Source organism: Somniosus microcephalus, chromosome 6 (assembly GCF_052327205.1).
Source record: "Somniosus microcephalus isolate GS21.2 chromosome 6, FLI_Smic_1.0, whole genome shotgun sequence".
NCBI classification, from domain to species: domain Eukaryota; kingdom Metazoa; phylum Chordata; class Chondrichthyes; order Squaliformes; family Somniosidae; genus Somniosus; species Somniosus microcephalus.
In genome coordinates this window covers 65383444-65410602 of record NC_140992.1, presented here as the reverse complement: position 1 = coordinate 65410602, position 27159 = coordinate 65383444, and the positions used below count along the sequence as shown (strand labels likewise).

The 27159-nt window shown below is 46.0% G+C and overlaps 1 protein-coding gene across 3 annotated transcripts in view; it reads right to left on the bottom strand.

Annotated features, from left to right (window-relative positions):
* Positions 1 to 27159, bottom strand: part of LOC147115769 (spermatogenesis-associated protein 16-like) — a 258198-nt gene that overhangs the window by 77346 nt on the left and 153693 nt on the right. The gene's annotated exons all lie outside the window — the stretch shown is intronic.

Here is a 27159-nt window from a genome sequence, read left to right as displayed (position 1 = left end):
CCTTCCTTTCCATTGCATTAATCCCCTCCTTTACCAGCAATGCTACCCCACCTCCCCTACCTTTTTGCCGATCCTTCCTAAATATTGTATATCCCTGGATGTTAAGTTCCCAGCCTTGCCCACCCTGCAGCCACGTTTCTGTAATCCCAATCAAATCATACTTGTTTACCTCTATTTCCACAACTAATTCATCCACCTTGTTCCTAATGCTTCTAGCATTAAGATACAAAGCCTTCAGGCTTGCTTTTTTCACACTCTCATTATGAATTAGTTTGGCCCTTTGTGTTTCTCTCCTTTGCTTATTGCTTCTCACCTTTCTACCATCTATTTCTGACTTCATATGACTTCCCTCTTTTCCACTACCTAGGTTCCCATCCCCCTGCCAAATTAGTTTAAATCCTCCCGAACCGCCCTAGAAAATATTACCCCGAGGACATCGGCTCCCTCACAGTTCAGGTGTAGACCGTCCCCTTGGTACAGGTCACTCCTCCCCAAGAACTGGTTCCAATGCCTCAAGAATTTAAATCCCTCTCCCTTGCACCACTGCTCAAGCCACGTATTTAGCTTATCTATCTTTAAACTTATTTGCTCGTGGCACTGGTAGCAATCCAGAGATTACTACCTTTGAGGTCCTACTTTTCAATTTAGCTCCTAACTCCCTAAATTCAGCTTGTAGGACCTCCTCCCTCTTTTTACCTACATCGTTGGTACCTACATGTACCACGACAACTGGCTGATCCCCCTCCCCCTTCAGAATGCTCTGCACCCGCTCCGAGACATCCTTGACCCTTGCACCAGGGAGGCAACATACCATCTTGGAGTCTCGGTCTCGGCCACAGAAACTCCTATCTATCCCCCTTACAATTGAATCCCCTATCACTATAGCCCTATCCCTCTTTTTCCCGCCCTTCTGTGCAGCAGAGCCAGTCATGGTGCCCTGAACCTGGCTGCTGGTGCCTTCCCCTGATAAGTCATCTCCCCCAACAGTACCCAAAACGGTAAACCTGTTTTGGAGGGAGATGACCGCAGGTGACTCCTGCACTACCTTCCTGCCTTTACCCTGCCTTTTGGTCACCCATTTACTGTCTGAGCTAGCCTTTACCTGCGGTGTGACCAACTCACTGAATGTGCTATCCACAACATCACAGAACCATCTCCTGAATCTAACAGAATTAGACACACGAAATAGGAGCAGGATCAGGCTACACGGCCCCTGGGCCCGCTCCGCTACCCACAGGGCCATGTCCGATCCGAACCTAGACTCATGTCCAAATTCCTGCCCGCTCCCCATAACCCTTAATTCCCTTTACTTCTAGGAAACTGTCTATTTCTGTTTTAAATTTATGTAATGATGTAGCTTCTACAGCTTTTTGGGGCAGCATATTCCATGGACCTACCACCCTCTGAGTGAAGTAGTTCCTCCTCATCTCAGTTTTGAAAGGGCAGCCCCTTATTCTAAGACTATGCCCCCTAGTTCTAGTTTCACCCATCATCGGGAACATCCTCCCCGCATCCACCCGATCCAACCCCTTCACAATCTTATATGTTTCAATAAGATCGCCTCTCATTCTTCTGAACTCCAATGAGTAGAGTCCCAATCTACTCAACCTCTCCTCATATGTCCATCCCCTCATCCCCGGGATTAACCGAGTGAACCTTCTTTGTACTGACTCGAGAGCAAGTATGTCCTTTCTTAAGTATGGACACCAAAACTGTACGCAGTATTCCAGGTGCGGTCTCACCAATACCTTGTACAACTGAAGCAATACCTCCCTATTTTTATATTCTATCCCCCTAGCAATGAAAGCCAACATTCCATTGGCCTTTTTAATCACTTGCTGCACCTGCATACTAACCTTTTGAGTTTCGTGCACCAGGACCCCCAGATCCCTTTGTACTTCAGTACTTTCCAGTTTCTTGCCATTAAGATAATAACTTGCTCTATGATTTTTCCTGCCAAAGTGCATAACCTCACACTTTCCAGTATTGTATTCCATCTGCCAAATGAACTGAACTGTGTGCAGAGTGCCCCCCAAGACAGTACTAATATAAAGTATGATGCTCTAACACACAAGTACGCAGATGTATTTCAGGGTTTCGGAGCACTGCCCTTTACATACTCCATCAAACTGAGAGATGACGCACAACCTGTGATTCACGCACCCAGGAGAGTTCCGGTGGCCCTCCGTGAGAAACTGCGGAAAGAGCTAGACCGCATGGAGGGACTAGGTGTCATAAAGAAGACTGAGGAACCAACTGACTGGGTAAATTCCATGGTTTGCGTCAATTCAAAAAAGACTGATAAATTGCGTGTCTGCATGGATCCCAAGGACCCTAACGCTAATATAAAAAGAGAGCACTATCAAATCCCTAAGAGAGAGGAAATAGCGAAATGACAGGAGCAAAATTCTTCTCCAAGATGGACGCCTCGCATGGATTCTGGCAGCTGAAACTTGATGAAGAGAGTGCTAAGCTGTGCACCTTTAACACCCCGTTTGGTCGATACTCTTACCAGCGCCTGCCCTTCGGCATTAGCTCCGCCCCAGAAATCTTCCACAGAGCAATGGAGCAAATCATCGAGGGCCTGGATGGTGTGCGGGTGTACGTGGATGATCTGGTAGTATGGGGCTCCACTCAGGGAGAGCACGACACCAGAATGGAAAAAACACTTCAGAGGATACGGCAGTATGGACTCAAACTAAATAAAGACAAATGTCAGTTCAGCGTTAATGAAATCACATTCCTCGGGGACAAGATTTCTGCAGAAGGGATTCAGCCAGACAAGTCAAAGGTAAAGGCCATACGTGACATGGAAAAACCAAAGGACAAGAAAGGGGTTCAGCGGGCCCGTGGCATGGTTAATTACCTAGGGAAATTCATTCCAAATCTGGCAGTGAAAACCGCTCACTTGAGAAAACTGCTGCACCAAGAGACAGAGTTCCAATAGGGACACGAACATGAGAATGAATGGAAGGGGCTGCTACACATTCTAGCAAGTGAACCCCTACTGAAGTTCTTCTGCCCTGAAAAGAGGACAAAAGTGTCCACAGATGCCTCTAAGGATGGATTAGGGGCTGTCCTTCTACAGGAAGATGAAGGAGAATGGTGACCAGTGGCATATGCGTCACGCTCCATGACGGCTACAGAGTGCCGGTATGCGCAAATAGAGAAGGAGTGCCTGGGCTTGGCATTTGGGTGTGAAAAATTTCATACCTACATCTATGGACTTCCCAAGGTTATCCTAGAAACTGACCATAAGCCACTGCTAGGGATCGCAAAAAAGAATCTGTGTGACATGTCATCACGGATACAGCGCCTAATGATGAGACTACAATGTTATGATTTTGAGCTCACATATGTGCCAGGGACACAAATGTTCATAGCAGATACACTATCCAGGGCTGCGCCTCGTGCCACACAAAACAGTGAAACAGAAGAGGATGTGGCCCTTCATGTGGATATGGTCTATGCAGCATTGCCCGCCTCACAGGAACAACTATCAAAGATAGCCACAGAGACATCAAAGGACCCTGTTCTGAGGAAAGTGATGAGAAATCTTCAAGAGGGTTGGAAGAAAGGGTCATGTAAACAATATCATCATATTCAGTCTGAGCTTTCTGTGGTCAATGGACTACTGCTTAAGTGTGACAGGATTGTAGTGCCCATCTCTATGTGACGAGAAATGCTTCACAGGATACATGAAGGGCACCTGGGTGTGGAAAAGTCAAAAAGGAGAGCACGTGAGGCACTCTACTGGCCAAACATGAACTCTGATATTGACTAGATGATCAGTGAGTGTGCTACATGTCAGGAGTATCACTACAATCAAACAAAAGAGCCCCTCATTACCACAGAGCTCCCATCACAACCATGGGAAAAGGTAGGAACTAATATTTTTCACTACGAAGGAAAAGACTATTTGTTAGTTATTGATTATTACTCTAATTATCCTGAGATTGCTCTCCTACCCAGCACCACGTCAAGAGCTGTGATAACTCACCAGAAGTCAATCTTTTCCAGGCAGGGCATCCCTCTAACTCTGGTCTCTGATAATGGCTCTCCCTATGCCAGTCATGAGTTTCAGTCGTTTGCTACAGAGTATGAGTTTAAGCATGTAACCTCCAGCCCGCTCTACCCTCAAGCCAATGGAAAAGCGGAGAAGGGGGTACAGATTGTGAAAAGACTATTAAAGAAAGCAGCACAAAGCAACACTGACCCATATCTGGCCATGATGTCGTACAGGGCGGCCCCGCTGGAAAGTGGCAAGTCTCCAGCTGAGCTCTTACTGGGTCGCAAAATCCGTACTCGACTTCCCAGGCATGTCACACCTGATCAAAGAGATGAGGTATGGGCAGACAAGGCCCGGAAACTTCAGCGGAAACAAAAAACGCTCCATGACCACACAGCCACTGCACTAGTGCCTCTATAGGAGAAGGATGTAGTTTGCATTGAAGGGCCTGGGTCATGGAATCAAAGAGCCACCGTTCTACAACAGGTCGCCCCCAGGTCATACAGTGTCATGACAGAAAATGGCAATGTGTATCGCAGAAACAGGAGGCACCTACTGAAAACCACCGAGACCTATCAGCCGCAGGAGGACAGAGAGGATGAGCTGATGATGGAAATCCGACAGAGTGACGAGGAGACGAGGGCAATGCCACAAAGTGATGAAGTACACAGTGGTGACAATGAGACAAGGGATCCGTGTGGTACAGAAATGAACTTAATGGACGCAACTGGGTTGGCCCAGCAAATACCCGCTCAGCTACGCAGGTCACAGCGCACCAGAAAGCCTGTCGTTAGACTCGACCTGTAGACAAAGGAAAGACTGTAAACAGCTAATGGACTTCTGGGTGTGGGTAGTGTTTATATGTACCGGCAGTTATTGCAAGGTATAGTTACACTGACAGTTTTTACATGTTGTTAATAGTAATTAATAGTAGTTACACTGACTGTTTTTATATGTTGTTAATATGTGTTCTATGTGTTATGTTATGTTATGGTGTTTACTGTTTATGTCATCGTTGAGGGGGAAAGATGTACAGATAACTGTAGCTGTAGTAAAGACAGCTGCTTTACGGTAGCTGTAGTAAAGACAGCTGCTTGACGGCAGTCGTATAAATAGGAAGCCATCTTGGCCATGCGGCAGTACTGCACGAGCTGGCACTGACTCAAGACCTAATAAAGAGTACTCAACGATATCTACTCGTAAGCCTCTTAATACTAAGATATAAGATAACATTACAACTCTGAAACTGGTATTCTGCTTTGAATAATGGTGAGGGTGACGATACCTCGAAGGAGTGCAGTCCCGAGCCTAGCACTGTGAGGCAAAGGACTGCACAGGGGGGTACAGCAAAGTGTAGGAATGCAGTAGTAATTGGGGATTCGATAGTCAGGGAGTCAGACAGGCAGATCTGATACCACCGACGTGAGTCCCGTTGGTGTAATGATCAATAACATGTCATTCTATAGTGGACACTAGGTGGAGCCGTAGAGCTGTGTAGCGCTGTATATAGCTGTATGTATAAGACTACACTACCCAGCTGTATGTATATTAAGACTACATTACCCATGAGGCACTAGGCCACCCACAAGGCAGCAGTCAAGATGGAAGCCTCTACAGATACTGTACCTAGTCCACATGTGCTCAATAAAAGTGTCTAGCAAAAGCTAGCTGTGTTCATAATAAGAATGTCTATTTATTAATGAACATAAGATGGTACCAGGATGGTGAAGATCTGCTGAAAATTGTGAAAAGCGACATGGAGAATTTGAAACCACCAGAGCGTTTGAATCTCGAGGGAAATGTCGACTACAATTGGTGGATTTTTAAACAACAATTCGAACTCTACATTGCAGCCATCGGATTCGGTACGAAGCCAGACGCAAGAAAAATAGCGTTGCTGCTTACGGTTGCAGGCCCACAGGCGATAGAGGTATTTAATACATTTGTATTTAATCCAGAGGAGAACAGAGAAAAATTAGAAGATGTGCTAAAAAAATTTGATGCACATTGCTCTCCCAAAAAGAATGAGACGTATGAAAGATACATCTTCCGTTCTCGGACACAGCAACAAAATGAGACTTTTGATAGCTTTATAACTGATCTGAAACTGAAAGCACAGACATGTAATTTCTCTGAGCTGAAATCATCCATGATTCGTGACCAGATTGTGTTTGGTATTCATGATAAAAAAGTCAGGGAACGTCTGTTGAGAGAAACCGAACTAAATTTGGAAAATGCAGTGAAAATATGCCAAGCCAGCGAGCTAGCTCGAAAGCACGCGAAGACTTTCAGTGAAATCAATAATGATGCGATTGGAATGAGTGATAATGCTGCTGTCGGTGCTGTGTCCTACAAGGGGAAGAAACGTGGGCAGAACATAAATGAAAAGCAATCGGAGGATGAAATTTTTAATTGTAAACGCTGTGGTTACAAACACCAGTTAAGACAATGCCCAGCGTTTGGAAAAATGCGCACAAAGTGTAATGGAAAGAATCACTTTGCCAAACAATGCTTTTCAAAAGTAAAAACTAAGAAAGGGCAACGAGTTAATGTAATTGAGGACACTGATTTAAGTGAGACATTTTTTGTAGGAATGGTGTCATGTGACGATATCAAAAAAAATACAGAAAATGTGCAGCCCTCAGAAATGGACAATGTTGAACATAAAGTCAATGCAGTAAAAGTGGACAAATGGATGATCCCACTGCAGATAAATGGAGCATTAGTTACATTGAAACTGGACACTGGGGCAAAAGCAAACTTAATCAGTATGAGTGACATAAAAAATATGAAAAAGCCCAAAATACAGAAAAAGTCAGTACTACTGAAGAGCTATAATGGACAGAAAATAGATAGCTTAGGTGCATGCAGACTTAAAGTGACAGTCAAAGACAAAGTGCATCATCTCATGTTTTCTGTTGTGGCTGAAAGACTTGATTCGATACTAGGTGACAAAGCTTGTGAAGACTTAGAACTGGTCAAGAGAGTCTACCGTATAAACTGTGCCATAAGCAGACCAGATGACTCAGGTGATGAAGCAGAGAGCCCATCAAGGATGAAAAGGCCAAAGGGTATCCATGTCTTCAAAAAGCCTAGTTTCTCCAAGAAGAAAGAAAAAGACTTTAAGGTCAAAGAGAAGCCAAAGGAAGAAAAGCACAAAGAGGAAAAACACAAGGAGAAAAAGTCCAAAGATATAACCGCAGCAGATGTTGTTAAGCAGTGGAAAGAGAAAAAGAAAAAGAAGAAGCCTGCACCAGAGCAGGAAGCAGTTCCGGTGGATACTCCTTCTTCCCTCAGGCCAGTCTTTGGTGTTCCAGTAGCCGAGGCTGCTGAGAGGACTATGCTGTATGATGGGATCCAGCTGCCAGCAGTTTTTCGAGAGTGCATTGACTACATTGAGAGTTATGGCATGAAGAGTGAAGGAAACATTGAAACCCTCTCCAAGCAAAGATCGCAAGGAGACCTCGATCTATACAAGAGCAGATCGATGACAATGCCGCAACTGCATCTTGTCATTCACCGCCAGAACAATCTCATGAAGACACATCAGACTTACCCGTGTTGAGAAGATCCACACGTGAAGTAAAAAAGCCTGGTAGACTTAATCTTTGAGTACAATGTAAAGCTTTGAAAATGTGTTGACTGTTTTGAAAATGTTTATGTTTATAGAGCACTAACAAAAGTGTTACTGATATTATCTTTATTGTTTTCTTGAAGTTGATTGATATTGATTTTGTTAAACTTCAAAGAAAGGGGGATGTAATGATCAATAACATGTCATTCTATAGTGGACACTAGGTGGAGCCATAGAGCTGTGTAGAGCTGTATATAGCTGTACGTATAAGACTACACTACCCAGCTGTATGTATACTAAGACTACATTACCCATGAGGCACTAGGCCACCCACAAGGCAGCAGTCAAGATGGAAGCCTCTACAGATACTGTACCTAGTCCACATGTGCTCAATAAAAGTGTCTAGCAAAAGCTAGCTGTGTTCATAATAAGAATGTCTATTTATTAATGAACATAACAGTTGGTATGTTGCCTCCCTGGTGCCAGAGTAAGGGACCTCACGGAGAGGGCACAGATCATTCTGCGGGGGGAAAGGGAACAGCAAGAAGTCGTGGTCCATGTCGGAACCAACGACATAGGGAGGAAGAGCGTTGAGGTCCTGCAGTCAGAGTTTAAGGAGCTAGGGAGGAAGTTAAAAAGCAGGACCTCCAAGGTAGTAATCTCCAGGTTACTCTCAGTGCCACGCGCTAGTGAGAATAGAAATAGGAGGATATGGCAAGTTAACGCGTGGCTAGAGACATGGTGCAGAAGGGAGGGCTTCAAAATCCTGGGACATTGGATCCAGTTCTGTGGCAGGAGGAACCTGTTCAAGATGGACGGGTTGCACCTGAACAGAGCTGGGACCTTTATCCTCGCAGGCAGGTTAACTAGTGCTGTGCGGGGGGGGGGGGAGAAGGGTAAACTAATTTGGCAGGAAGTTGGGCATCAAGATATAATATTAAAAAGTAGAACCAAGGTGCACAGAGGACTGGGAGAGACAGTTAGAGCTCGATTTTGCCATTGGGGGCGGGCTGGGGCGTGTCAGGTGGTTTTCGTGTCAGGACCCCGACTCTAATGTGAAGTGGGAAAAAAGTGCGATTTTGACCTAATTGGGCACTTGATTTCCAGCATGTGGAAACCCCTGGCCCAATTGAGTCTTTTCGTACAGAAAGTCGCCTCCGATGACAACATCAATGCTGCTGGATTTAAGGCCTGCAAGCAGCCTTGCTTCTTCTGGAGACTTTAAACTTTATGCCCATTGTTGTGATCGCTTAATTCAGCAACTATGCCCAGCAATAGGCCAAAGTGTGCTCCAAGGTTCGATGAGGCCTCCCTCCAAGCTCTGGTGAAGGGAGCAAGATCAAATAAGGAGGTGCTCTTCCCTTCCTCAGGGAGGAAAAAGCCTCCCCAGCAGACTAAAGTTGTGTGGATGCAAGTGGCCCAGAAGGTCAACTCAATCTCTATGTGCCACAGAACCTGGCTGCAGTCCAAGAAGAGGTTTCAGGAAAATGAGTATGACTTTCCCATCACCCTCAATCTGATCCCCATCACCTCTCCTCACCAGCACTCTGTTTTGCCAACCTCTTCCTCCACATCCCACTTGACAATTACATCCCTGCACCCTTACCCATTCCCCCTCTCTCTATGGTCACATTCACTTAACTATTCGACCATGCAGCCCTCACACTCCCTATCACTGTGATGCAATGACAACAAATAACAACACAACGCCCTTTGTCTCCTTCTAAGCATCTATGCTATGGATTCTCTATACTCACTTCTTCATTCTCACTCAAACTCCACTTGTGCCCCTCATTGCAGGAAAAGAGAGCCAACAATAAAAGGGAAAGAGCGAGGACAGAAGAAGGGCCACCCTTAGCAGCCCAGCTCACCACCTCAGAGGAGGCGGCCCTGGAAATCGCCGGTGTCGAGGAAAATTCGCAAGTGGGGGACGGACAGACGGGCACATCACAGCAAGCTGGTGACAGAATAGTTTGGCATCTCTCTCATTGACATTGCATGAGTGACTGATAATGATTCTGATGCTCTAACAGATTGACTTATGATCATCGGCATAATTAAATGTTCATGCAACCTTTACCTCACATCTCTAACTCTTTCCTTTACTCCCCCACAGGACCATTGAAAGCCCCCATCCTCACTGTCCAGGAGGAACAGCCTGAGCCTCAAGGCTCCTCAGAGGAAGCTGCAACCTCTGAGGGTGCAGCGTCAGCAGAATTCAGCATGGCCAGCACCAGCGCAGACACTCACACCTCGGTGGGACCTTCGCGAGATAGAGTAGTGTTGTCACCTGGTGTATCACAGATCACAGTGAGCATCAGCAGATGGTGGAGACAGGGACAGCAGTGGAGAGTTGTTGTCGGAGGGTGCAGGATTCTGCCAGCTCGGCTCAGCTGCATGTCAACCCTATGCCTCTGGGTCCATCCAGAAGGAGAGCGGTGCTGGAACTCCAGGAACAGATGCAGGAGTCTCTGGCAGGTTTTGTCTCCAGGGTCGCTGCGAGTGTGGAGCGAATGGATGAGTCCATCGCGAACGTGAGCAGAGCATTTGTGGAGGCATTGGCGCATGAATGCACCACCACAGATAGGATGGCAACCTCCGTGGAAGGAGCTAAGTCACCAGAGTGTTGAAAACATGGTCATTATTCAGAATAGACTGACATCTCTTGAGGAGCGATGGTCAGCTATTGAGCATAGAGAGCAGACCTTCATGGAAGTCCTCTGGAGTAGGACTTACAGTGCAGAAACGGGTCCTCATGGCCCCCCTGAAGTGCAGCAAGGTGCTGTGAAGCCACTTGCTAGCTCTGAAGTGGGGCTGACCCATGAGAGGGATGTTGGTGGCAGACAACAAGGAAGTGGGGGCTCCTCTCCAAGCACTCACACGACAATGCCACTGCAAAGCCCTCGGTCAGAGCCCCACCAGAGTCCTCACCCAACTGAGATGGGCGTCTCAGCCCCTGCACAGCCGCAGCAGCAGCAGACTGTTGCCAAGCCCTCACAGGCTCGCAACCCCAGAGGACGCCCGCCAAAGGTGTCGAGACAGGAGCAGCAAGAAAGTGAGCAAGGGGCCTCCACATCTGCTGAAGCCACAGGGGAAGCACCACGTAGGAGCACGCGTAAGAGGAAGATAAAGCACAAGTAGTCACAAGGGTAGTCACTTGGGTGTTCTGTTGTATTGTTCTTTGACAAGCCATCCTTGTAATGTGATGATAAACAGATTTGATGGCAAACTGTTGAAGTTGTGGCCTGTGTCATCTTGCAAATGGGACTTCCACATTGAGGGCTTAGGGCGACTTGCAATTGTCAGTATGGTGGTCAGAGTGATAAGAATCCGCAGGTTCTTGTCCATTGTCGATGCTCTGGTAAGAAGGTACGAGGCAAAAGTGTTTGATTGTGCAGGCTAAGCAAATCTGGCCAACATGAGTGCGTCCCTTGCATCCCGGGCAGCAATGTGGTCGCACACTGGCGCCTTCTGGCCTGTGCAGCTTCAGGTGAGTGAGCAGCAGTTTGGTGCTCCTGTTGTTGCTGCTGTTGTTGGTGCTGCTGTTGTTCATGGTTCTGCTGCTGCCACGGATGGTCTTCCTCCAAATCTTATGTCCAGGAGGAAAGGAAATAAGTGGTTCCTATGCTTCTGGTATATGCCTCAGTTGAGGAAGCGCTCAGTCAAGGTGGGGAGAGGGGTTTCCCAGGAGGTCACACTGGAGATGGGTGTCAGGCTCCAAACTTCCACAACAATGAGTATGCCTGCTAAAAGTTCCCCCAGACCTGAGACAACAAAGTTCTGCCACCTGCAAATGATCATTGGTGAAAACTCCTTTTTAATGGTGGAGCTGCAGCTGTTAATAAGCAATCCACTTGTGAGGCCGCCAGGATTAACTGGCGTGTTCCAGAGGAGATGTGCAGGACAGGGGAAATGTGTTAAAATCAGAAAGGCCTCTCAAAATGGGATTACAGAGGCAATGAACTGGTTGTTAAGGGCCTTGAGTGCCTATCCTGCCTCTTGGAGGCGGGATGGAAATGGGGTCTGAAACCCCGATTCTGGGAAAATTGCTTGTAGGCGGGATCGGAGCCGCCTGCCATTTTTTTCTATTTTAACATCTCACACGCCTCCAATCCCGCCTCCTCGGGCCTGGCAAAATCGAGCCCTTAGAAATACAGAATTAGGTGGGATCATAGAAAATACAAAGAGGTCTAAGTTAGATTTGGATGTGTGTAAATGCAGGAAGTGTGGTTAATAAGGTTGGTGAGCTGCAGGCACAAATAGCCACATGGGAAGATGATGTAGTGGTGATAATGGAGTCCTGGCTCAAAAAAGGGGAGGATTAGATGCTTAATATTCCTGGGCACATGGTATTCAGGAAAGATGGGGAAGGAAAAAAAGGAGGGATAACAGTTTTGATTAAGAAAAATATTACAGTGCTAGAAAGAGAGAATGTCCTTGAGCGATCAAAACAGAATCTGTTTGGTTGGAGTTAAGAAACAATAGAGGAGTTATTATGCTACTTGGTATATTTTATAGGCCCCCAATTCGTGGGAAGGAGATAGAGGTGCAGATTTGCAGGGAAATTACTGAGAGGTGCATGAACTATAGAGTAGTGATAATGGGAGACTTTAATTACCCCAATATTGAATAGGCACTGATGGTGTTAAGGGCAGAGAGGGGGAGGAATTTCTGAAGTGTGTTCAGGAGAACTTTCTTGATCAGTAGGTTTCCTGCCCAATTAGGAAGGAGGCGTTGCTGGATCTAGTCGTTGGGAATGAAATGAGTCAAGTGGAGAATGTCACAGTTGGGGAACATAGTATCATAAGGTTTAGATTAGTTATGGAGAAGGACAAGGAGCAATCTAGAATAAAAATACTTAACTGGAGCAGGGCTAATTTCAGCAAATTGAGGAGGGATCTGGCCTGGGTAAATTGGAGTCAAAGGCTGGCAGGTGGAAATATAATGGAGCAATGGGCGGCCTTTAAAGAGGAGATGGTTCGGGTACAGTCTAGGTACATTCACATAAAGGGGAAAGGGAGGGCAACCAAAGCCAGAGCTCCCTGGATGACGAAGGAGTTAGAGAGTAAGATTGATAAAGTACTACATAATAGACATGTTAGCAAAACTGAAGCCCATGGGATAAAAGGGGCAGTAGCAGCATGGATACAAAATTGGCTAAGGGATAGAAAACAGAATTTTGGTGAATGTCTGTTTATCGGACTGGAAGGAGGTTTACAGTGATGTTCCCCAGGGTTCAGTACTAGGACCATTGCTATTTCTGATATACATTAATGATTTGGACTTGGGGGTAAAGGGCACAATTTTGAAATTTGCAGATGACACAAAACTTGGAAGTGTAGCAAACAGTGAGGAAGATGGTAATAGGCTTCAAGAGGACATAGACAGGTTGGTGGAATGGGTGGACACATGGCAGATGAAATTCAATGCAGGGAAGTGTGACATGATACGTTTTGGTAGGAAGAATGAGGAGAGACAATACAAGCTAAATGGAACAATTTTAAAGTGGGTGCAAGAACAGAGAGACCTGGGGGTGGTTGTACACACATCTTTGAAGGTGGCAGGACAAGTTAACAAAGCAGTTAATAAAGCATATGGGATCCTGGGCTTTATAAATAGAGGCAAAGAGTACAAAAGCTAGAAAGTTATGCTAAACCTTTATAAAACACTAGTTCGGCCCCAGCTGGAGTATTGTGTCCAATTCTGGGCACCACACTTTAGGAAGGGCGTGAAGGCTTTGGGCGGGGTACAGAAGAGATTTACTAGAACAGTTCCAGGGATGAGGGATTACAGTTATGTGGATAGATTGGAGAAGCTGGTGTTCTCTTTAGAGCAGAGAAGGCTAAGAGGAGATTTGCTAGAAGTGTTTAAAATCATGCAGGGTTCAGATAAGAGTAAATAAATTAAACTGTTTCCAATGGCTGAAGGGTCAATAACCAGAGAGCACAGAGTTAAGGTGATTGGACAAAGAACCAGAGGCAACATGAGGGAAAAACTTTTTTACGCAATGTGTGGCTAGGATATGGAATGCACTGCCTGATAGGGTGGTGAAAACAGATTCAATAGTAGCTTTTAAAAGGGAATTGGATAAATACTTGAAGGAGAAAAAATTGCAGGGATATGGAGAAAGAGCCGGGGAGTGGGATTAACGGGATTGCTCTTCGAAAAAGCCGGCACAGACTTGATGGGCCAAATGGCCTCCTTCTGTGCTGTACTATTTTATGATTCTATGTAAACAGTCCATTGGTTCTTTGACCAATTATCTATTCATAGTCGAGTCTGAATGTTGGGAGGCTTTTTCATCAGAAGCGGGAAGGGCACACATCAGAGTAGATTCTGCTTCAGCTGTGACCCAATATCCATAACCATATACTTTCTAGCACAGGTGATTTGATCGTAATCAGGAGTGGAAAACATAGCTGATTTTTTCCCTATCCCTCTAGCTCACAGACACTGGGGCCAATTGCAGGGCCCCGCGATTGTCTCAACTAAGATTCGTTAGCACAGCACAGACTTTTGGATTAAGTCCAGGATCTTGTTGGCACAGTATCACACCATGAAGTGCTACTGCGTCTTTGGGGCATGCTTCTTAATCAGTGGTGTAGTCAAATGTAAATCTGTATTTTGATTATGAACCATGTAATTAGCATCATTGAATGTGCATGTCTGGGATACATTTTGTTCTAGAAATCTGCATCCCAAGTGTGCCACTGCTTAGTGTAATTGACAGAAATAGTTATCACAAAACACTCATTTTAATAAGTAGTGACAATTCCTCTGTTCTGGTGGGGAAATTATTCATAGGAATGAATAGCAATTTAACAGCCCAAAGTGATACTTCATATGAGTAAAATGGACCACAACATGATTGGATGCATGAGTGTTGGAGAAGTGGATGCCAAGAGCTTTTTCACAACATGGAAAGCAAAATTAAAGAATATATCATCACCAGGCCACACTTGTACTACTACAATAACAACTTGCAGTTATATAACATCTTTAATGTAGAAAAACATTCCAAGGTGCTACACAGCAGTGTAATCAAATAAAAATGGACACTGAGCCAAAGATGGAGATATTAGATGGGGTGACTAAAAGCTTAGACAAAGAGGTGAGTTTTAAGGAAGGTCTTAAAGGAGGAGAAGGTGAAGGCGAAGAGGGAGGGTATTCTAGAGTGCAGGACCTAGATGGCTGAAGGCACGGCTGTCAATGATGCACAAGAGGCCAGTGTCAGAAGAATGCAGAGTTCTCGGAGAGTTGTAGGACTAAAGGAGGTTACAAAGATAGGGAGGGGTGAGGCCATGAAGGGATTTAAATTCAAGGATGAGAATTTTAAATTTGAGGCATTGCTGGACTAGGAGCCAATGTAGGTCAGCGAGCACAGGGGTGATGGGTGAGCGGGACTTGGTGCGGGATAGGATGTGGCAGCAGAATTTTGGATCAGCTGAAATTTATGGAGGATGGAGAATGGGAGGCTGCCTAAGAAAGCATTGAAATAGTCGAGTCTGAAGGTAACAAAGAAATGGGGGAGGGTTTCACCAGCAGATGGACTGAAGCAGAAGCAAAGGTGGTTGATGTTACCGAAGTGGCAGTAGGCAGTCTTTGTGATGGAGAGGATATGGGTCAGAAGTTCAAGTTGGTGAAGTTGCAAACAGTCTGATTCAACCTACGACAGTGGCCAGGGAAGCGGATGGAACCAGTGCTAAAGTATGGAATTTGTAGCTGGGGCCGAAGACGATGGCTTTGATTTTTCCAATGTTTTACTGGAGGAAACTGTGGCTTGTATGGAATGACAACACAGAGGCAATGGGAAGGTCAAGCGAGATGGTGGAGATGTAGAACTGGGTGTTATCAGCATATATGTAGTACCTGAACCCATGCTTTCGGATGATGTCGCCAAGTTGATGAGGAAGAGAAAAGGGACAAGAATAGATCATTGGGGGACTCTAGACGTATTGGTGCAGGGCGGGAATAGAAGCCATTGCTGGAGATGCTCTGGCTACGGTTGGAGAGGTAAGACGGGTACCAAACGAAGACAGTTCCACTGAGTTGGACAACGGAGAAGAGGTGTTGGAGGAGGATGGTGTGGTCATTGTATCAAAGGCTGCAGAGCAGTCAAGAAGGAAGAGGATGTACAGTGCACCACAGTCACAGTCACAGAGGATGTCATTTGTGACTTTGATTAGGGCCATTTCACTGCTGTTGCAGCAGTGGAAACCTTATTGGAGAAATTGAAACATGGAGTTGTGGGAAAGATGAGCATGGATTTGGGAGGTGAAAACATGTTCAATGACTTTGGAAATGAAAGGGAGTCTAGAGATGGGGCACTAGTTTGCAAGGGCAGAGGGACTTGTGTCTCTCTTGATGAATGGATAAAGAAAGTGATATGCCATGCTCTTGAAACAGATCACCTCCTTGCCTCTAATACGGGGATGGGACGCGATGGGGGGGTAAGGAAGGGGAATTTTAACCCACCCACAATGGGCGAGAGAGGGCGGAAGGGCTAAAAAAAAAATTAAATCGCATAACGTGACCCCAGCACGTCGCGTACACGCCTGCCGCCATTTTTATGGCAGCAGGTTGCATGGCATGGCTGTGTCCCGCTCTCAATGTGCAGGACACCTCATTATAATATTTAAATCAGGCTCCAACAGTGCAGTTGGGAATAAAAACAGAAAATGCTGGAAATACTCAGCAGGTCAGGCAGCATTTGTGGAGAGAGAAACAGAGTTAACGTTTCAGGTCGATGACCCTTTGTCAGAACTGGAAAAATGTTGGAGATATAACAGGTTTTTAAGCAAGTGTAGGGGCAGGGAAAGGGGGGAGGGGAGGAAAGAACAAAAGGGAAGGTCTGTGATAGGTTGGAAGGCAGGAGAGATTAAGAGACAAAAGGGATGATGGTGCAAGGCAAGAGGAGATGGTAATGGGACAAGTTAAGAAACAAAAGGTGACTCCAGATGAAGTGTAAATGGCAATGGCAGAATGATCAACAGCTGCCATGTGAGAGAGAAACAAAAAAAAAGATAGGGTCAGAGGTTATGGCCTGAAATTGTTGAACTTGATGTTGAGTCCAGAAGGTTATAAAGTGCCTAACTGAAAGATGAGGTGCTGTTCCTCGAGCTTACGTTGAGCTTCATTAGAATAGTGTAAGAGGCCGAGGACGGAGAGGTCAGAGTGGGAGTGGAGCGGAGAATTAAAGTGACAGGCAACTGGAAGCTCGGGGTCACCCTTACGGACTGAACGGAGGTGTTCCGCAAAGCGGTCACCCAATCTGCATTTGTTCTCCCCAATGTAGAGGAGACCGCATCGTGAGCAGTGAATACAGTATACTAAATTGCAAGAAGTATAAGTAAATCGCTGTTTCACCTGGAAGGAGTGTTAGGGCCCTGGACAGTGGGAAGGGAGAAGGTAAAAGGGCATGTGTTGCATCTCCTGCGTTTGCACGTGAAGGTGCCGGGCGAAGGGGTGTTGGGGGTGATAGAGGAATGGACCAGGTTGTCGTGGAGGGAGTAGTCCCTTCGGAATGCTGAAAGGGGAAGGTGAGGGGAAGATGTGTTTGGTGGTGAGATCACGCTGGAGGTGGTGGAAATGGCGGAGGATGATCCGTTGAATGTGAAGGCTGGTGGGGTGAAAGGTGGGGACAAGGGGAACCCTATCGTGGTTCCAGGAGGGAGGGGAAGGGGTGAGAGCAGAAGTATGGGAAATAGAATGGACATGGTCAAGGGCCGTGTCAACCACGGTAGAGGGGAATCCTTGGTTGAGGAAAAAGGAAGACATGTCGTAAGCACTAGTATGGACGTGGCATCGTCAGAGCAGATGCGGCGGAAACGGAGAAACTGGGAGAATGGAATAGAGTCCTTACAGGAAGCGGGGTGGGAGGAAGTGTAGTCCAGGTAGATGTGGGAGTCAGTGGGCTTATAGTGAATGTTTGTCAATAGCCTATCCCTAGAGATGGAGACAGAGAAGTCGAGGAAGGGAAGGGAAGAGTTGGAGATGGACCATCTGAAGGTGAGGGAAGGGTGGAAATTGGAAGCAAAGTGAATGAAATTTACTAGTTCAGGGCGAGAGCAGGAAATGGCACTGATACGGTCATTAATGTACCGGAAAAAGAGGTGAGGGAGGGGACCTGAGTAGGACTGGAACAAAGAATGTTCCACATATCCCACGAAAAGGCAGGCATAGCTAGGACCCATGCAGGTTCCCACAGCAACTTGGAGGAAGTGAGTGGAGTCAAAGGAGAAGTTGTTCAATGAGAGACCAAGTTCAGCCAGGCGAAGGAGGGTGGTGGTGGAAGGGGACTGGTTGGGCCTGTAAGATTCGCAAGAATTTCGGAAAATTTCTACAGCCCCCGAAGATTATTTTTGATTAAAGAAAACCTGGGTGGAATATACATTAAAAACCCAGGGTATCAAAATGGCTGTCAGGCCTCGTGGCAGAAGACAAAGACAGCCTGCTTGTATATCTTCAATCACGGGCTGACAAAGGATTTGAAAAAAACACCAGCCTGCGCGAATGTTGAAGTACTTGAAACTGTCAATCAACTGCAGTTTAGGAAGTTTCACCCACAGGACAAAGGATGTTTGTTTACAGAACTCTCTACAATGTTGACTCAAAGGCTTAAGTACATAAAGCTGTCAATCAATTGCGGTTGGGCGGTGACCGCAGGACAATGGTTTGTTTACAAAGCACTTGAGTGCTGTTGACTGAAATTCAGTAGGACATTTCAAACTGGTCGCATACCAGTCAAACGAATGGAAAAACCCATTCAAACCCATTACAGTCAATGGGGACAGATCGATCCCTTTTGTATAGCTCAGATACATCCAGGTTTGGACGCGAAGATTACGGCTCCCAATGGGCCTCGCCTCCGTGCCCTGCCTACAAGGGGAACAGCTCAACAGCCCTCCCAAAGAAGTGGAATACCAGCAGTTACTTTTGAATTACTGGGGTATCTCTACTTCGGGGCAGTGAAGTATCCAAGACAGACCGCAGGGGCACGGCGCAGGCGTTTACTGGTGAGCATAAAATGTTTTGGCCCTTTACAAGGCAACCTAGATAGGTATTAGGGGTGGGAATTAAAGGGGGATTTTGTTAAATTGTAATTTTAGTCAATTTTCCCTCGATGTGTCCATTTCTCCTCCCCTATTAAGCAAAAGTGTGCTGTATTAAGCAAAGGTATGCTGTATTAAGCAAAGGTGTGCTGTATTAAGCAAAAGTGTGCTGTATTAAGCAAAGGTGTGCTGTATTAAGCAAAGGTGTGCTGTATTAAGCAAAGGTGTGCTGTATTAAGCAAAAGTGTGCTGTATTAAGCAAAGGTGTGCTGTATTAAGTAAAAGAGTGCTGTTAAGCAAAGGTGTGCTGTATTAAGTAAAAGAGTGCTGTATCCATTATTATTTTCAATTTATTCTTATTTTCAATAAATACTGGTCTTCTTTGCACCCAACCACGAGTCTCGTTTTGTCTACATCACTACTGAAATAAGTCCGGCGGTCAGAACCAGAAAAGGGGAGCGATTCGAAACCGCACGGGGCTCTGGAGCAGCTCAGATACTTCTGACTGGCCAGAGACAATAACCCCAGTATACCCCCCCCCCGTTTCTACAAAATGGCGACTGCGGCAGGACCGTCGGCAACAGTATGCGATGCAGCAGACAGTGGTCTGGGTCTGGAGAGAGCAGCAGTTATTGGTTTTCTTTTTATCCCACTAATCTGTTTGTGGTTAGGTTCCCGCAAGCTTAGGAAAGTTAGGGCAGAGAGTTGGGATAGGGAAATGGAGATTGAAGAATACCAGGCCAAGATAGAGCGCCTGGTGGACCAGCTTAGTGAGGGCAAAAGCCACATGAGGTACGAATTAGAGTACCTGAAGTGCCTAGTTGCAGAGGCCAAGAGCAATGAGATGAGGGTGCGGGAGGAGAATGCCCGCCTCATACAAGAAGTAAAAGAGCAGGAGGAAAAGGTTAGGGAGGTAAAGGCAGCGTATAAGCTGGCCTGTGACCAAGGGTTTGAGGAAGCAGATCATGGCCCCTGTAGGGAAGAGATAGAAAGCTTGAATATGGCTTTAAAGAGGGCAAAGGGGATGATATGTCTTATCAGCCTGAAGGCAGGTCAGTCGGACTTTACCGGCAACCCAAATAGAACCGTCCCCCAGGAAACACCCAGAACAAGGTTGGTTAGGGAATCAGAGGTCCCACGACCGCCACCCACAGCTCCGAGCTTTCAGGAGCTCTGGCAGCAAAGGGGGGTGGAGGATGAGGTGTTAGAGGAAGCACAGCAGGCCCTGCTAGATAGGCCGGGACCAGGACCAGTGTACCCCCTCCGACAACGGAGGTACAGTCCGCCCGTTGATGAAGATGACCCAGGGGCCATCCAGAATCAGTTTGTGGTGCCGTATGGCACCCACCAGCTCAGGGACATGGTTAGCCACATCCCCAAGTTCACGAAAAAGGGAGACCCCTTACTGCACTTCAGGGAGATAGAACAAGCAGCTTGTGTTAATGACTGCGATGACGCAGAGCAAGCAAAAATGCTGCTATTTTCCCTGGGAGGCGATCTCCTCCAGGCCCTATCTGGTGAGTGCAAAAGGGGGCAGAAGGATTATGAAGATCTGAAGAATGAGATATTGGAGGCCATGGGACTCAATGATGGTAGTCTGTTTGTCCGGGTAGAAAGAACAGTGCAGCTCCCAGGGGAGGCCCCGCAGGCGTTCGCAGACAGGCTGTGGCCAGTCTACTGGAGCGCATGCCCGGGATTGCCAGAGCGGGCAGCACTAAACCCAGTCCAATTGACTCACTGGCTCCGTTGTCTTATGACAAACAGCCTACCCCAGATCCAAGCCCAGGTCGCGGCTTGGTTTGACCCCCAAAACCCCCAGACCACCAAAGAAGCGGTGATCCGCTGGCTCACAGTAGCCTTTAGAAACATGAGGTGTATCGAGGCGCCCCAACCCAAGGGAAAAGTCCATGAGGTTAAACCTGGGAGCCAGAGTAAGAAAGAGTGGCACCAGGAGGGGAACCGCCCCTCCCAGGCTAGGTTAAATTGTTATGGGTGCGGGAAAGACGGCAACTGGAGAAAAGACTGTAAGAATCCCTGGGAGGATAACAAGGGAAAGGACCCCACAGCCCCAGCCCAAAAGGCAGGGCCAGATATCCCTCCCGCTGTGATCGAGTCATTTTTACAGTCCCTACGGTCTCTTCTGACTGGCCAGGGGAGAGTAGCAGCCACCACCGGTGCTTTGACCCCGTCTGCCCCATCCCACTCCCAGCAATGACTAGGGCCAGCACAGCCTGTCGACCTGTGTCCCCGCGAAAATGCTGAGGGGCGCAGGCCCTATGATAAGATGGGGGTGAAGACGGTGCAGGGGAGATATTCGGTGGACACTGGAGCTTCCAGCACGGTGGTCCACTCGGAAGACCTGACCAATTCACCCCGGTCTAACAAGGTCCCATTTAGCTTAATGGGACCCACAGGGAAACGGGCAGCTGGGATTGAACCTGAGGTCAGAAATCCTCAGCCCGCAGCGGGTACAAGCTCACAGGCTGCACAGGCAGGCACTGTGGCTTGTGTTAGGGGAGGAGCATTCATGACCAGTGTAAGTTGTTTAAGCAAGGGGACAGGGAAGGAGAGTTCTGGGACCCTTGTTGAGCAGGCCCGGTAGCAGCAATCCGGGACAAGGGAGGGGATAGTTTTGGCCCCGGACCAAAAGCAGGTCCAAGCCCAAGATTCTGCCTTTAAGGCCGCCCTGGTACGGGAAAAGAGTTCAGAACAGGGTTACTGGCAGGCTGCTAGTTATATTAAACAATGCAGGTTGTTTAAGCCGGAGGCAGGGAAACGGGCAGCTGGGATTGAACCTGAGAATAGAAATCCTCAGCCTGCAGCGCGTACACTCGCACAGACTGCACACGCAGGCGCAGTCGCGCGCGTGAAGGGAGAAGTTCCCCAGCACTTGGCCCGAGCGATTCCCCCTCTCTTATGGGACTCCGGGGAGGAGCCTGAACTAGGTTTTAGACCTGAAGGGGAAGACTCTCAGCCACCGGTGGCAAGGGATTGCCTGTCCCCAGCCCAGGTTTGGGAAGGGAGGGACCCGAGGGAGAAGGTCCCCAGCCAGCAAGGACTGTGACCTGAGCTAAGGGTCCGCTCGCCAGGGTAGCCCCACCAGCGACACTCCCTAGGAGGTCTCTTCAGGTACCCCAGCCCAAGAAAATATGGTCACCAGCTTTCCAGTGGAAAAGGGCAGTCTCCAGAGTCAGGGAGAAGCCAAAAGACAGAAGTCCCCAACCAGCAGCCATAAGCTGCGAGGGACCAGAAGTTGGGACCAGTCCAGCCACGCCGCAGGGAGTAGCCTGCAACAGTCCAAACAGGGATTAGGCTGGCCGCCCGGAGACGGGCGGCGCTTGTATGTAGCTTTGTTCAAGTAACGTGTATAGAGGATTAAGTTAGAATGTGTTAATTTTAATTTTATATTGCAATTCGGTAGTGTTAATTATTAGAGTATAAGTTTTAAGTATGGTACTGTTCCAGAATGTTGTCTATGTGAGCCGAGGTCGCGGGACCCGATCACATTCCCCCGAGCCAGGGAACCTGGCTAGATTTTTTTTAAAGTCTTTTTCAGAGTTTCGGGGGGTGCAGAGGACCATCGTGTCTTTGGATGCTCGGAGAAGGGAGCACCCCTAGCCCACGAAGGGAGGGGTCTGCAGGAGGCAGATGCCCACAGCTACTAAACTGTTATTGGAAATCCAGATTAAGATTAAGAGTTTACAAAAGGCCTGTTAATTATTTTATATTTTGTATTATGTACTGGTACCAACTCCAAAGGAAATAATGTGTGAATTTAGTTCCTAACTGTGAGATTGTACTACTTGTTTAGAGTCAATTGAACAAATTGCATATGCCTATGAATTGTTGTGTTCATAGATTGTGAAAGTTTGAAATACATTTATGGCTGAAGAATGGTGCCATTTATTAAAGTGTCAGGCAATTGCATTATGTAAAAAAAGGAATCTCGTTTTCTTCCGATTGTATTTTTAAGAGATATGTTTTGGCTCGGTGGTAATCTCATTAAAGATGTTGTATCGTGTTAAAACTATGTCACAAGTGGTGCAGGGGCATTAGACCCACTCCATGCTTGAATTACTGTAAATACTCAGTGGTGCAGGGGCATTGGACCCCCTCCATGTTTGAATTATTAACTAATCATGTTTTTCTATCGATAGATGCCTACCGTGTACTGCGATTCTCTCTGGGTAGGGGAGATGGAGGTGTCGGGGGATCAGAGATAGATATAGAGAAGTATAAGGGAAGGTTGTTTGTGGGGGGGTCAGAAATTATTGCTCACCTTTAAACAGGATACTACAAGCAAGTTTTAGTATCCGATGGGGGACTGTAAGGTTCGCAAGAATTTTGGAAAATTTCTACAGCCCCCGAAGATTATTTTTGATTAAAGAAAACCTGGGTGGAATATACATTAAAAACCCAGGGTATCAAAATGGCTGTCAGGCCTCGTGGCAGAAGACAAAGACAGCCTGCTTGTATATCTTCAATCACGGGCTGACAAAGGATTTGAAAAAAACACCAGCCTGCGCGAATGTTGAAGTACTTGAAACTGTCAATCAACTGCAGTTTAGGAAGTTTCACCCACAGGACAAAGGATGTTTGTTTATAGAACTCTCTACAATGTTGACTCAAAGGCTTAAGTACATAAAGCTGTCAATCAATTGCGGTTGGGCGGTGACCGCAGGACAATGGTTTGTTTACAAAGCACTTGAGTGCTGTTGACTGAAATTCAGTAGGACATTTCAAACTGGTCGCATACCAGTCAAACGAATGGGAAAACACATTCAAACCCATTACAGTCAATGGGGACAGATCGATCCCTTTTGTATAGCTCAGATACATCCAGATTTGGGCACGAAGATTACAACTCCCAATGGGGTATAAAGATAGCCCCTCAGGAAGCCATTCTCTCTCTCTCTGCCGCCTCGCCTCCGTGCCCTGCCTACAAGGGGAACAGCTCAACAGCCCGCCCAAAGAAGTGGAATACCAGCAGTAACTTTTGAATTACTGGGGTATCTCTACTTTGGGGCGGTGAAGAATCCAAGACAGACCGCAGGGGCACGGAGCAGGCATTTACTGGTGAGCATAAAATTTTCTGGCCCTTTACAAGGCAACCTAGATAGGTATTAGGGGTGGGAATTAAAGGGGGATTTTGTTAAATTATAATTTTAGTCAATTTTCCCTCGATGTGTCCATTTCTCCTCCCCTATTGAGCAAAAGTGTGCTATATTAAGCAAAGGTGTGCTGTATTAAGCAAAGGTGTGCTGTATTAAGCAAAGGTGTGCTGTATTAAGCAAAAGTGTGCTGTATTAAGCAAAGGTGTGCTGTATTAAGCAAAAGTGTGCTGTGTTAAGCAAAGGTGTGCTGTATTAAGTAAAAGAGTGCTGTTAAGCAAAGGTGTGCTGTATTAAGTAAAAGAGTGCTGTATCCATCATTATTTTCAATTTATTCTTATTTTCAATAAATACTGGTCTTCTTTGCACCCAACCACGAGTCTCATTTTGTCTACATCGCTACTGAAATAAGTCCGGCGGTCAGAACCAGAAAAGGGGAGCGATTCGAAACCGCACGGGGCTCTGGAGCAGCTCAGATACTTCTGACTGGCCAGAGACAATAACCCCAGTATACCCCACCCTGTTTCTACAGGCCTCTGTTCAAGGAAGAAGTATTATATAATTTCTGGATTACGATCTGAGTCACAAGCAGATTGGCATAGGGTAAATAAGATCAGAGAGATGAATACATGGCTCAAAGATTGGTGTGGGAGAAATGGGTTTCGATTCATGCGACACTAGCACCAGTATTGGGGAAAGAGGGAGCTGTTCCTTTGGGACGGGCTTCACTTTGAACCATGCTGGGACCAGTGTTCTGGCGAGTCGAATAACTAGGGCTGTAGATAGGGCTTTAAACTAAATCATGGGGGTGAGGGTTCAGTGAGATGAAATTAAAAATGTCAGAGAAAGGAGAAGGCAACAATGCAGGGTAGCGATAGGGGTAATGATAACGAGAGTGTGGCAGGAAGGGACAGAGCGTATAAATATAAGGGTGCACCAGAAAGGAGAGTCAGAGTTGGGAAAAATGGTATAAAGACAAAATTAAAAGCGCTTTATCTGAATGCACGCAGCATTCGTAACAAGATAGATGAGTTGACGGCACAAATAGAAATAAATGGGTATGATCTGATAGCCATTACAGAGACGTGGTTGCAAGGTGACCAAGGCTGGGAACTGAATATTCAGGGGTATTTTACATTTCGGAAGGATAGGCAGAAAGAAAAGGAGGTGGGGTAGCTCTGTTAATAAAGAATGAGATCAGTGCAGTAGTGAGAAATGATATTGGTTCAGAAGATCAAGATGTAGAATCAGTTTGGATGGAGATAAGAAATAATAAGGGAAATAAGTCACTGGTGGGAGTAATCTATAGGCCCCCTAATAGTAGCTACACTGTAGGACAGAGTATAAATCAAGAAATAATGGAGGCTTGTAAGAAAGGTACTGCAATATTTTAATCTTCATATAGATTGGACAAATCAAATTGGCAAAAGTAGACTTGAGGACGAGTTCAGAGTGTATAGAGTGGAGGCCAATTCATTAAATATATTAAAGAAGGAGTTAGATATATTTCTTAAGGCTAAAGGGATCAAGGGATATGGGGAGAAGGCAGGGCCAGGGTACTGAATTTGGATGATCAGCCATGATCTCATTGAATGGCGGAGCAGGCTCGAGGGGCAGAATGGCCTACTCCTGCTCCTATCTTCTATGTTTCTATTCTGGATGTTTTCTTAGAATAATACGTTGTGGAACCAACCAGGGAGCAGGCTATTTTAGATATGGTATTGTGTAATGAGATAGGATTAATTAATGATTTCATAGTAAAGGATCCTCTAGGGAAGAGTGATCATAGCATGTTAGAATTTCAAATTCAGTTTGAGGGTGAGAAACGTGGGTCTCAAACTAGTCTCCTGAACTTAAATAAAGGCAATTACAAAGGTATGAAGACAGAGTTGGCTAAAGTGGACTGGGAAACTAGATTAAAGGGTAAGACGGTAGATAAGCAGTGGCAGACATTTAAGGAGATATTTCATAACTCTCAGCAAAGATATATTCCAGTGAGAAAGACTCTAAGAAAAGGATGACCTATCCGTGGCTAACTAAGGAAGTTAAGGATGGTATCAAATTGAAAACAAAGGCATACAATGATGCGAAGATTAGTGGTAGGCCAGAGGATTGGGAAATTTTTAGAAACCAGCAAAGGATGACTAAAAAAATAATAAAGAGGGAGAAGATAGATTATGAGGGTAAACTAGCAAGAAATATAAAAACAGACAGTAAAAGCTTCTACGGGTATATAAAAAGGAAGAGAGTAACTAAAGTAAACATTGGCCCCTTAGAGGATGAGACTGGGGAATGAATAATGGGAAATAGGGAAATGGCAGAGACTTTGAACAAATATTTGTATCGGTCTTCACGGTAGAAGACTCTAAAAGCATCCCAATAATAATAGATAATCAAGGGGCTATAGGGAGAGAGGAACTTAAAACAATCACTATCACTAGAGAAAAAGTACTAGGCAAACTAATGGGACTAAAGGTGGACAAGTCCCCATGACCTGATAGCCTGCATCCTAGGGTCTTAAAAGAAGTGGCTGCAGAGATAGTAGATGCATTGGTTGTAATCTACCAAAATTCCCTGGATTCTGGAGAGGTCCCAGCGGACTGGAAAACCGCAAATGTAACGCCCGTATTCAAGAAAGTAGGGAGACAGAAAGCAGGAAACTATAGACCAGTTAGCCTAACATCTATCATTGGGAAAATGCTGGAGTCCATTATTAAGGAAACAGTAGCAGGACATTTAGAAAATCATAATACAATCAAGCAAAGTCAGCATGGTTTTATGAAAGGGAAATCATGTTTGACAAATTTGCTGGAGTTCTTTGAGGATATAACGAGCAGGGTGGATAAAGGGGAACCAGTAGATGTAGTGTATTTGGATTTCCAGAAGGCATTCGATAAGGTGCCACATAAAAGGTTACTGCACAAGATAAGAGCTCACGGGGTTGGGGGTAATACATTAGCGTGGATATAGGATTGGCTAACTAACAGAAAACAGATCATTTTCAGGTTGGCAAACTGTAACTAGTTGGGTACCACAGGGATCAGTGCTGGGGCCTCAACTATTTACAATCTATATTAATGACTTGGATGAAGGGACCGAGTGTAATGTAGCCAAATTTGCTGATGATACAAAGATAGGTGGGAGAGCAAGTTGTGAAGAGGACACAAAGAATCTGCAAAGGGATATAGATAGGTTAAGTGAGTGGGCAAAAATTTGGCAGATGGAGTATAATGAGGGAAAATGTGAGGTTATCCACTTTGGTAAGAAGAATAAAAAAGCCATTTATTATTTAAATGGAGTGAGACTACAAAATGCTGCGGTACAGAGGGATCTGGGGGTCCTTGTACATGAAACACAAAAAGTTAGCATGCAGGTACAGCAAGTAATTAGGAAAGCAAATGGAATATTGGCCTT